Source organism: Corvus moneduloides, chromosome 13, assembly GCF_009650955.1.
Source record: "Corvus moneduloides isolate bCorMon1 chromosome 13, bCorMon1.pri, whole genome shotgun sequence".
NCBI classification, from domain to species: Eukaryota; Metazoa; Chordata; class Aves; order Passeriformes; family Corvidae; genus Corvus; species Corvus moneduloides.
The window spans coordinates 10,063,668-10,076,291 of record NC_045488.1 but is presented as its reverse complement, the minus strand read 5'-3'; the positions used below and the strand labels follow the sequence as shown (position 1 = coordinate 10,076,291).

Below are 12,624 nucleotides of genomic sequence, written 5' to 3'. Positions count from 1 at the left end.
GGGCATGGTGTTCCCCGCAGTGCTCCCCTCAGTGCTCCCGCACGGCTCCTGCAGGGCTCCCTCAGCGCTCCGCACACGGCTCTGACGTTGCTCCCCACAGGACTCCGAGAGGGCTCCCCATGGGGCTCTCAAGGCTCCCCGCAACCGAGGGCAGTGAAGGGGGGGAGCTGGGTGTGCCCAGATGGGATTTGGGGGTAGAGCAGCCACCCTGCCTTCCCCCAAAGGGTGGCACTGGGGTGGGCATGGGAGGATGTGCCCTCTGCTGCCTTCTGCCTCCACGTCCCACCCAAACCCACCCAGAAGTTGTTCATGGGAGGACCCTTGCAGTGCTGTCCATGGGAATAACACCACTGTGTCCCAGCAATAAGGGCCTTTTTCTGCTACTTCTGGTGCCCTGACATCCTTACCTCAACCTGCTACACCTCATCCTTCACTCAGTGCCTCTGGAGAGCTTTCCAGGATTGATAGTAGGAGAAGAATATGACATCAAATGACTGATGTGCATCTGACAGCAGCTCCTCCACATCTCCTGTGTGTACAGGAGTCTGGGACCAGTTTGACCATCCCAGTCTAACTATCCCAGTCAAAGGACTCCAGCCAGCTGGGGCAGGACCAGGACCTTCCACTGAAAAGTCCTACACTGCTAACCAGCGTATGTGTCCCACACAGCCAACCTCCAGCACAGCATTCATAGTAGCATACTTGGAGCATCAAGAAAGATGTTGTCTTTCAAGAAGTCGTAAAGGATATGGAACATGTCTTAAGTGACAGATCTAGGCTCTGAGCCTGAACAAGTTCATTATGTATTGCTTAACTCTATTCTGCATAAAATATGTGTAAGTCTTTGCAGGCTGAGGGCCAGGACACTTGGAGCACCCTTACACCCCCACACACATGGAAGATAATACAACATATTTTCCATATAACAAGTGGCAAAATGCCAGAAGTTATCTTCTGAAATGTTCCGCAGAATCTGTAATCCCCAGCAATAGTCAGCACTTTGCTGTTAGAATGCCTAAAAATACTCAGAGCTTCCAAAGGCGGATAGCCTGTGATATCACAGTGGCATAGATTTAGTGCTGAGTCAGAAGGGAAAGTACCTTGATGAATCAACCCCCACTCCCTGCAGCTTGCAGGATATTTTTTGAAGTCCTCTGCCCAGGTGAAAACCTATCTGATGGTGATTGGTGCAGAAATGTTTATTTCTAAGCTGTCCATTTTTAACTGTCCAGTTGCTATTTCCCACAAAAGATACAAATGCACTCAAGCTAGAAGAAGTCTCTTAGCCAAATCCCAATGTATTCCTAGTCCCAATGAAGAGGAGTTTATCCATTTCTGCTTGTACCTTGCTCACAGAAACACTCAGTGGAAGTGGAAAGTACAAAATATCAGGATGAGGAGAATTATGAATAAGAAGTTCCAGAACAAGCAGTGTCTAAAGAGTCATTCCAGTGGGTTGTCTCATGTGGAATGACCTTGTCTCTTACCTCTGATGAGGAAGATTTTATACAGGACACTCCTGGGGAAATTATTGCCTCTTTGAGTTAATGTTGGTGCAGTGCGAGATACATCTAAGGCAGAAATTCCATGTACAGGGTTTGGGGATGTGTAAGACTTTTAAAAGGTTGTACAAAGTGAATGAAGGGTGAGTCAGTGACATATGAATGAGCTAAAATAATAGACTTTAATGAATATACATAGCTGTGTGCAATGTTTCCTCTGGTAACGTCACAGGAAGAGTAACAGAATGTCCTGCTGTCAAAGAGTTTTGTGGACACTGACTGGTCCCTTGTTGGGCAAACTCAATCATGTCATAAGCGGAAAGTCCAGCAGCCCCAAAAGAGATGTGTCTTTTGTCACCAGATGTGTCTTTTGTGCTTATACCGGATCCACAGAGGTGGAAACACTCTCGTCTCCAGACTTATGAGGGGGAGAAGCCCTAAAAGCACCTGCAGAGCCCTGATCAGAACAAGTGTGAGACATTTTATGTTCATTCCTGCACTTCAGGAGAGCCATGCCGCCACTAGGATAGAAGGACTGAAAAAATGGGTTTTACCTAAGTTTGCAACAGTTGATCAATGTGTCAGAAACACGAGCACGAGGAAGAGCATCCATTGATGAGAGGTCACATCACTACCAAGTCACCCTGTTGTGTTATTCTGTTGCAGAGATCTCGGCAATGTGTCTTAACCTGCTGCAGTGACAGCAATGGCTGTGAATTCCCTGGAGATGTTCCACAGAGCTGTATCTCACAGAAGGTTTTTAGACTGTCAGTACACCAGCTCTGCTCTGCCAAGCAGAACAAAGATGACCTTCCCACAGTTGGGTTGGACATGTGCACTCTTAAATCTGCCACCATGAGTGAGACCTGACCACAGCTCTCTGTGCTGTTCTGCCTGTCAGTGCCAAGCACAGTCATAGGACATACCCCTGCTGTGATGTAGCTGTCTCCCTATCTTTTAGGGATGCCAAAGGTCCCTGTAGGAATTAATTTCTCTTACTTCCCAACCTTGTTTAACCTTAATGAAGGGGTTATTGCTGGTGGTTAACTCCTCCAAATAATACTCTGCTGCATCTTATGCCCTGGCTCCAGCCCAGGAGTGCAGGGAGTTATATACAGAGGGTCAGTCAAGACATCTCTAGACATCTGGAAATACGGTGTTTCTAGACCCCTTTGGCATCCTGCTCCATGCATGAAGACAGACTTGGCAGTGGGGCACATATGAAAGGCTTGCATTTGCCTGGCCAGTGGTGCTGTAGCCATTGAAAGATACTCTACAAACAGTTGATATTTCAAATATTTTTTTTCATCTAGGTCTCAGCCTGTGCTTCCAGCTGACCAGCAGTGCCATATCTGTGTAGAGCAGTCAGCCTGGCACAGAGCCAAAGCTTATCCCACTTATTTTCCATATACCCCGAAGCCCATGCACACACAAACATAAATACGTGTGTGAAACAATATACTCTGAAAGGCTACTGAGACTCTACACTCCAGCGTTCAACAGTCCAGAGTGTCCAGAATTTGCCTGGTTTTCCTCATCCAGATGAACTGTAATTGAGTTATCCACACCCTTTTCCTACAGGCATCCCCCTCACTCTGCATTGGCAATGGTTGCTGCTCCTGAGGGAGCAGCTCCCCTCATGATTTATTCTCCTCTTGTTTAATGTGCAGCGAAGGGGCTTTTTACTGCCTGCTATTCAAACTGTGCTTTGGGCACAAAATTATTCATTTCCGTATGGTTTTTCCATGGTGCTCATGACAGCAGTGTCTGAGAGTTTCACATGCACTGTTTCCTTTTCCAGTAATGTTGAGAGGATGCTGACCCTGTATTATCAGTGAGGAGAGAAGGCAAGCAGTGATGAATAAAAGAAGGGTCTTCATAATTTCAGTTTCCCGATGTGAGTCACCCACAGCCCGAGTGCTTTGATGACAGATATTTAGAGCTCAGCTCCAGCAGTCGTTGCACAAGCTGGATCTAAAGATCTCCCACATAAACACCCAGGTAAGGCAGAAAATGCTGGTGAGTGCATTGCTCCCCAGTGACTTTAATCTGGGGGTTTTCTGGTTTTTTATAAGTTTACCATTCCTGTAACTTTTTTTCTGTGGGTAGTTCTCTAGAGTTTGAGTTAATTTTTCTAAGCAAACTTAAAATCCATAAGTTTCATAAGTCTTGACCAAATTTGCCATGATACAGGTTAGCAGCAGGATGGACTGTTTTGAACTGTGATGTGATTGGCATTTTATGGGCTCCCTGGTAGCAGAGGTGACTGATTGATAGGGACTGGCCATGTGAAGGCAGCGAGACGTGCTTTGCCAGCACATTTTGATTTGTTTTGTTTTTCCAAGTGTTTTCTGTCTGCATAATAGTGATAATTGAACTGCTGCTTTCAGTTGTGAAAGGTGTTGCAAATATCACCAAATTAATGAAAAACACTGCCATTTTTTACCAAAACTAGCTCTACTCTGTTTATCAAAGTATTCACATACAATTTCAAAAGGATTTGTATCCAGAGAGGTGCCTTAAAAAATCAAAATTAAAAAAAATCAGACTGTCCTGAAGATACCAGGGAAATGTGTCTTACATGAGGGTTTTTCTTGAATCAATCCAACCTTAATTGGGCTGTGCTGGTGCCTACAACCCTCCTCCACAGACAGTAGTGGACAGTAGACATTGGATATATCTTGGAGTCTGAGCAGCCCCATGAACTCAGCACCCTCCCATATTTGTATTGCTCTTCTCGTGCCCTGTGGGTTAAAGCTTCAATTTGAACACATCTGGGACTGAAGAAAAATTTATTTTCCTGTTCCTCTCCATCTCCAAAAATCCTGTCAGTAAAGGTGGAAAGAGGCGATGTGAGATAGTATAAGATGCTGTTTGTGCAAACATTTGTCATCCTAAACATGACCTCATGATACAAACCAGGACTTTGGCAGCTCAAGACAAAACACAGCCTTTTTATGCTTTGCACTGTAATTACTTCATGAAGCAAAATCCTCAGTCAAATTAATTTTCTTCATGCATATCATAGGTATTAAACTGCAATGGTGCACAAGGATTGGCCTTTCCTTTAGCTAGCCTGGCTCCAAAAGTAAATTGGAAAAGTAAGTGGCAAGGAAATAACAAACAGCTGAACATTTTGAAGCCTTTTCTATTAAAACAAGGTCTATTTCCTCTAGTTTTCACTTCTCCCCACCAGGCCAAGCACTGGAAGATGACGAGAGTGGGAGCAGGAACAGAAGCAAGTGTGAGATAACTTACTAAGATAGAGTCTGTGCTGTGAAGAAGTTCAAGGGCCTGTTTTCTTACAAACCATTCAGTGTGTCTGGCACTTCGGAGCTGATGGCAACCACTCCCTGCATTGATCTGGCGATGCAGACCTGAGGATTATTTGCCTACAAACAGCTATTGTTTGCAGGATTGGCAAATGAAAAAAAACAAATGTTTGTTTTGTCCACAGATCATGTTGCTTCCTACTTTCTCTTGATAAGAGGCGTTTGGGGACGGTGCCCGGGTTTTGGAAGCAGTGGTTGTCTAGGCAGGAACTGAGAAGCCTAAAACGTGCTTTCTTCTTCTGCTCCTTCCTCCCTCTTTGCTCTCACTCATCATCACATCTTTTCTGGGCCCAATGCCCAGCAGTTCTGCATTAACGCCTCAGTACACACAGCTGAACAGTTCGCAATGCAACGTACCCGGTGCCGTCATGTCTTCCCAAATCAAGCTCCTGCAAACCATTTTTGTTTACGGGAAGAATCACTTGGCTTCACAATGCTGCTGGTGATCTGTGCCCAGCTGACTCGAGACACTCCAGGTCTTCCCAGAGAAAAGGTTTTGCAGGGCGCCATTGTGAATCTAGAAAATACAGAACAGAGCAGGTAAACAAACATCCCTAAAGATGATCCCATCTCAGACCTTCCTCCTGCAAACCCATACGGGCTTAATGTTAAGCACATGAACAGTCCCAGATCACTTCAGCAGAGCTACTCACATGCTCACAGTGCAGAGCATTTGCCAGATCAGACCCTTTATGTCTAATTGCAAGATAAAAGGCAAGTCTCCCAGTTCTATCAACTGTAATGAATCGTTATTAGCAGCACAATTTAAAATAGCCTTGGGGCAGATCCCTGGCAGACCACTGGGGATAAAGTGATGTGGACTTGTTGCAACAGAACCTGGAAATACTTTTTCTTGGATAAAGCACCATGCCAGTCATGTGAAACGCTAACACTGTGATGAGGTTGTTTTTGTAGGCTTCGACCTGGGCAAGGCTTTCTTTTTTGTGGCTGTTCTCTGCACAATTCCTCTCTTTTCCTCCTTTTGGGTTGAATTCTGCTGTTTGAACCGAGTCGGGAAACTGCTCTGCTCCTAACCTGGGGGACAATTTCTGTATGGATTTGATGATGTTATGGTGTCCAAAGGCAACTTTACAAGCTACAGTGGGAAAAAACCAAATCACGGCCCCTGTCCAGCAGGGTCTTTGGCACCAGGTCAGCATCCACGACCCTGGGCTGCACGCGTGCCGTGTCCCCTCGGGTGAGGGGCTGGGCAGCACAATAGGCGACATTGTGTCCCGTCGCTGCCACTAACGGCGAGGCGGGGGACAGGCGAATCTGGGGGCACAGAGAGCGAAACCCACCCATGTCCATTAATGAAGGGCCAGCCCCGGGCCCTCATTAGGAGCCCGCCGGGCCGTGCCCCGGCCCCGCCGCCCGCCACTGCTGGGGCCGAGCGCGGAGCGGCCGCGGCGCTCAGCGGGCGCGGAAAGTGGCGCGGCCTCTCCGGGCTGGCGTTTGCACCTGGGGCTGCCGCGGTTTAATGGACTTTAACACATGCAAACAAGAGCTTTTGTGTGCGGGCACAAAGGCTGCCCCGGCGCGGGGCTCTCCCCAACACTGCCGCATTGTTTCCCCTCCACTGCTTCTTGTCACCCTCCTTGTCAGAGTTTAATGAGGACAACGAGGTTTCGCAGGCTCATTTCGCACTTCAGCAACTTTCTAACACTTCCCTAACGAGGGAGAAGGGGCCGAAGCGATCGGGGGCGCAGGGAAGGAGCCGCCCCGGCAGAGACCCGCAGCCCCGGGGCCGGGGCAGGTGCGCCCGGGGCCGAGCAGGGATGCGGGACCGAGCCGGGATGCGGGGACTCAGCCCCTTCCAGCCCATCTCCGGCACCTCGACGTGGCTCCATTCGAAAAAACCCAGCTTATTGACTTGAGCGATTTAAGCTCGGCCGAGAAAGCGGGAGTGTCCCTGTGGTGCCCGGAGGAGCAGCGAGGCTGAGGGGAGGTGGTGGCCGCTGCGACCGCGGCGGGCAGCGGCAGGGACCGGCCCCGTAGCTCGCTGTGAGGCATTTCCCCGGAGCACGTAGTTTTCTCGGGGCAAGTAGCTTTCCCGGGAGCAGGTAGCATTCCCCGGGCTCTTCGGCCCGGAGATCGGCAGTTTTCTCACCTCCCGCCGTTCTCGCCGAAGCCGAGCATCCCTCCCGAAGGCGGGGAGGGAGCGGGGCGGACGCTCGCCTCCTCTTCCCTCGCCCCGGGGCAGTTTCTCCCCACACCGATCGTGTGTTCGCCCGGCACTGCTCGGCGCGTTCCGCTGCTCCTTTCAGGGATGGAGCGGGATTTCGCGGTGGCGGGGACCGGCGGGCGAGGGATGCCGAGCAGGCTCGGTAAAACTGCTCAAACCCCGGATTTGCACCGTTCAAAGCCCTCGAGGTGTTGTAACCGCTTTGGGCTTTGGGCGAGCGGCCTCTCCTCCCCAAATGCAGCCATTCCCCTCGGGTTGACTTTATTTCCCCCTCTGTAGACAGCCAGTGGTCCCAGGCAGATCGTAGCTGCGGTTTTCAGTGTTTTAGATGGAAATTTTGGGGAGGATTTGCCTTTAGCCTTTGCAAATCCTCGTTTCTGCCTCCTGTTCCCACGACCGAAATCTCCCCTCCGCTTTTTTTCTTACTTCCCTCTTCTGTGTGTGAGAGAAATTTGGAAAACTCGAGAAGTCGTTTAATGCAAAGGGATTTTAAAACACAAAAGTATGCTGTGAAAGAAAAAGAACCCAACACCCCAACTACTTAATTAGATACTTACCGAAGGAGCCATTAGAGCCTGCTGGGTATAACATGGTTTATAACTTCTCTGGCCACAGAGAAATTCAATAATTACTATTTTTTTCCTCCTTTACAATGGGATGGGTTAAGGATGGAGGGTGATAAACTTAACTCTGTTTCTGGGCTTTTCGCAGATTAGCCTTTGGCATTTGCTGGTAAATACCAAGTGAATAGAGACTGTGTGACCACAGTCCCTTGAATTAGGGACAAACATTTCCTCTGTGCATTTTAAATAATGCTACTGCCAAATATTTTGTTACCAGAGATCATTATCATTTTGAATGAAAACTCCAGGAGTAAAGGCATTGGTTTTGTCTTTGCTGGTGTGGAACAGACTATATGATATCTAGAACAGCAGCAAGCTTTCACAAATTGCTATATGATTTCTACTGCCAGGTTCTGTGATATTGGATACGACATAAAAATAAAAAAGCCAGGCAGATAGACACAGAAACTCACAGAAGCCACCTGTATATTTTGTTTCAAAGGAAAATCTCAGCTATTGTCTTACTGGCTCTGGTTCTGTTAGGCCTTGGATCTGCTTAATCTTTAAAGCTATTCAAACAAATTGAATGATACAAGGCAAGTCTTCTATAATTAATCTGGATTCTTGAATTTTGATACAAACTTTTATGTAACTGAGACGTTTCTCTGTTTTCCTTGCAAAGACATTGAATAGGCACTAAGTCCTCCTGTCAAGAGTGCTACCATGAACAAAGTCAAAAGGAACAAACCTGGAAATTTTCCCTTCATGAGGAAGAAAGAGGTGCAAACATAAAGTCATGGGAGAGCTGGTACTGGTGCCTGGACAGAGACCAAGGTTTAAAGTGGCCCCTGTGCTACAAACCACAGAACACGAACACAGGAATGGTGGTTTGTCCCAGGCACAGCTTCTGCAGGATGTTATTTTGTCAGTTTATCCCAACCTCACAGGGACTCAGCGCTGGCACTCAAAGGTCTCATTTGAACCTTTTGAAATGTTTATTCTTTCACTACTACAGTCCAAAGAAAATGGAAACTATGCCATTGGGTATGGAAGAACTTGTGACATCCACGCTCAGCTGCTGCTGTGGATGATGAAGCTTCAGCTGCGGTTTGCTCCTTCTCATGTTATGCAATTTTCTCTTGGTATTTGGCAGAACTGCTTCAGAATGGATACTTTGCAGAGCTGTGCATCTTGTGATGAGGCATTGTTGAAATCTCTCAATATATGACCCCCTTGTAGGAGTAAAAATTTTATCTGGGTTATCAGGAAAGTAAGAATTACATTGGGTTTTTTTTGTTTTTTTGTTTTTTTGTTTTTTTTTTTTTTTTTTGTGATTTGGACTGTCTGGCTTCAATGGAAAATTAACACACTGAGAAAGGTCTGTAGGTCTGGACCTGCTAAACTCATAGGCTGCAGATACAATTCCCACTGAGACCATTGGTAAAAACCCTCACAGACCCAGCACAGGTTCAGCCAGCGTCAGCAGCTCTCCAGGTTACCCCCCAGCAGATCCATTGACAATTTCTGCTTTCTGACTCTCCATCTTTCCTCACACATTTTTCTTCAGATCCTGTAAAATCCAGTGAAAGAATGAAAATCTTTTGATTTTGAAGCTGATGTCTCTGGCCGTGACGGTTTATACAGTGCAGTTCTACCATCAGGTGTATGGAAAAGGACCTTCTGCCTTCATGGAATTACCTGATGGGCCAAATGAGTTGGGTTTCCTCGAGTTTCTGAGCAGTTGTGGGTCTGACTGTCTTTTCACAGACACAGACAGAAGTGGTGCTGACCGTACAGACAGAACAAAAAGCTGTGCCAAGGGCCACATCAGCTGCTGCCCAGTCTTGTCCTTGGTCACCTCAGGCAACTCCCTCTTTGCTGAATGTCCTACCCCACATGCCAGGCAACAGTTCCACCTTTTACTCATCGAGGTGTTGTGTCAAACCATGTGCCCAGGATGTTGGTGCTCTGTGCCAGCCTTTCACCACTCACATTACCAGTGTCTCCAGAAAGGTAATGCCAAGGCTTGTTCTCCATTCCCTACAGAGGTATCACATTCTTCAGGTTACCCAGAGACCCTTTGGAATGAGGCTGTTCATTTTAGGATGGGAAAAGAAACAAAAGAGAGACCCTGGTCCCCATAGAAGAGAGGAACCACCCAAAGTTGCACATGCAATGGCCCAGACAGGACGTTTTTTGGGTGCCAGCATCTCCTTAGGTGCTGCTGCCGCTCCTGACGCCAAAGCCGCTGGGTCTTGTCACAGCTGCTCCATGCGCCGGCCCTGAGAGGCCACTGCTGATAACACTCTCCAGGTGTTCAGCCTGAGAACAAAGGCCCTTTTCAGTGGCTGCTGAGAAGGAAGAAGCCTCCTTGCTGGACGGAAAATGGCTTTCCTGGCTGGCAATATTTGGTTACAGTACGATCTGTTACTTCAGAAGAAGCCCCACAGAAGGGAGGGTAATTTGACTCAGGCATGTGAAAAACCATTGTGGGGACTCTTGTCTACCTCCTTCTTCTCCCCAAAGTACTGAAACAATGTTGAGTTGTGATGTTTCATACGAGCAAAATAAAACTGGAATCTGGGATCAAAGTGTGCCTCATCTTGCTATGTCCATTGTTATGAGGGCGAGCTGGGTCATCATCCTGAAGAACCTGGGCTCTCTGCAGAGGCCCAGTCCCTTACCTGGCTGGATAGCACACAAAACAGTGTCTTCTGATTGCAAAACTGAGCTGAGAAAAGCTGTGTGCTGTCAGGAGCACAGTCCAGGGGAAGCTTTCCCTCAATCCATGGACCTGAATTGCAGTGCTTGTGTTGGAACACCTTAATGAAACATTTTCACAGTAAAACTCACATTGTTTGCACAGGGACACCTGAAGGATAATTTGGTTCTATGGATAAGGGTGAGGAGGTGGGTTTGGGTATATTTTCCAAGTAGCCGTGCATCCTGTTTTGGCACTGGAGGGATTTCCAAAGGGGAAGGCGCGGTGACCACTGACTGCAGCTGTCTAGAGGTGGCGCATTCCCCCTTTCCCACAGAACCATCTGCCAAGGGAAGGAGCACCCCTTGCACAAGCACTGCAGTCCTGTTCTCCATGTATTTTCAAAACCTGGCTCTTACCACCAGCTGAAGGCTTTCTGTGCTCTCCTATGGCCTCACCATAGTTATAATCTCCATGAGGTACTCCCAGTATGTTCCTTCACCAGCCTGCTCCTACATTATCCCTACACCCCATAAGCTGTTCCTCACACCCCGGGGAGTTGGTTCCCTCAGATATGTAGGAGGTGACTTACCTAAAATTATTTTCTCCACATCTTTCAGGTAGAAGTGAGAAAGACAATCCAAGGAACATTCCCACACTGATGAGCCATTTCCCATCTCTGAAAGAAACACAGAGGGATGCTGTCCTCATCCCAAATGTACTTGCTTAGTGGAAGAGCAAGGACATGAAACCCCTTTTAAAATATCTGCCGTTCATGCATAAATATATCTCTGTATAAAGCAGAACTTCTAATTTTAAGTAAGCAGAGGAACACTAGCACAGATATTGCACTTTTCAATCAAGCAGTACTATTTCCTATATAAGACAAGGCTTTCCTAATTCTTCAAATGCACCAGCTAACATCTATACAAATAATGGGATTTGGCTGAGTACAGTTAAATATATTTGATTACTTCCCTTTTATCTAGTTCTAGGTTTACTGTACTTTTCCTTGGATGGCAAATAAGGAGCCCTTTTCTTCTAAGTGACAGCAGGGAAAAGAATCAGGTTGCTAATTTACCTGAGACCCAGGAGTGTGTAATGATAGATGTGTGCTGGAAACTACAGAGTGGGCTTTCTAATTTTGGGGGGAGGAGAGACGGAAAGCATGAGATTCGTTAATCTTTCAAATTGATGGTGCTTTTGCTGATGGACTTTCATGGTTGTAATTACACACACATCAGGAAACAAATGCAGTGAGAAGAAGAGCTGACAGGAGGCTGGGACCTAACGAAATGTGTCATACAGGAAGCAATTAAAATGGAAAATCGTCATTCTCCAGACAAACAAGGGTACAATGTGCTCGTGGTTAATCACAGTATCTTCTCTCAAAGCAAACATAGTCTTACCTGCAGCAGTGTAGGAAGTGAGCACACACATGGTCCAGGAGAAGTTTGGTTAAAGAAGCAGAAATCCTTGTGTGGATGTCCAGGCCTGCAGGTCACCAGTGCTTCCAAGGATGTGTCGCCCAGGTTTTTGCATGGAAGATCTGCATCAAAGTCTTCTAGAAGAGATGTGAAGGAAAGAGGCAGGTGGGGAGGGAGAAGGGAGGACGGATGGCAGGCAGGCAGAGAAGGGTGCCACCCATGGTTTAGGTTTGTTTCGAAATGGGTGTGTTTTCTGTCCAAGGGAAAGCAAAAGCCCGGAGCGTGCCCATATCGCCATGATGCCAGATCAAATGGTCTTAAGCACCAGCAGCTTTGGGTGAAAATCACTTTCTAGGTAGGAAAAGGAATCTGAGCCCAAGCTGATTTTACAGTGCAGATGTGCTGTTAGTCTGATTTAGGAAATGCTTATCTCCTCCTCTCCTGGGATTCCTTTGCCTTCTTCTGGAATCTGAGCAGGTCAAGTTCAAGCCACGGTTTAACCTGAAGAGGTGCATTCACACCAGCCAAGAGAGGAGCAGTGCTGGAGGGAAAGGGTGAGTCACACACAGGTCAGTGCCAAGGACAGTTCAGGTAATTTGAAGCAAAGCCCTCTACTTTTTAAGAATATTTTAATATTCTAGTAAATGATACCTTCTTTTTGTTCCTCAGAAGATTCAACCTACTAGTTCTTCCCAGGCTTTATTTTAGCTGGTTCAGATATAAAGTTGGTCATCCAGAAAAGCAGAAAGATGCCATAATTTCCTGTAGGCATGTTTGTGTATATTCTACACTTCCAGCAGACCCTAAAACATCTACTGGATCACCAAGCAAGCAGCTTTTGTCTCTTTGTTGTTTCATAGAAAAAAAAAATTGTATCATGGCTTTCAAGTAGAAAAAAAATAGAGAAATAATAA

At 46.9% G+C, this 12,624-nt stretch overlaps 1 long non-coding RNA gene across 1 annotated transcript; it reads right to left on the bottom strand.

The window, feature by feature from the left end:
* Positions 1–1,665: 1,665 nt before the first annotated feature.
* Positions 1,666–12,397, bottom strand: LOC116450729. Its single transcript, XR_004242932.1, has 3 exons — positions 11,693–12,397; positions 10,876–10,962; positions 1,666–5,351 (listed from the first exon to the last, which is right to left on the bottom strand). It is a non-coding gene; the product is annotated as an uncharacterized LOC116450729 (long non-coding RNA).
* Positions 12,398–12,624: the final 227 nt, after the last annotated feature.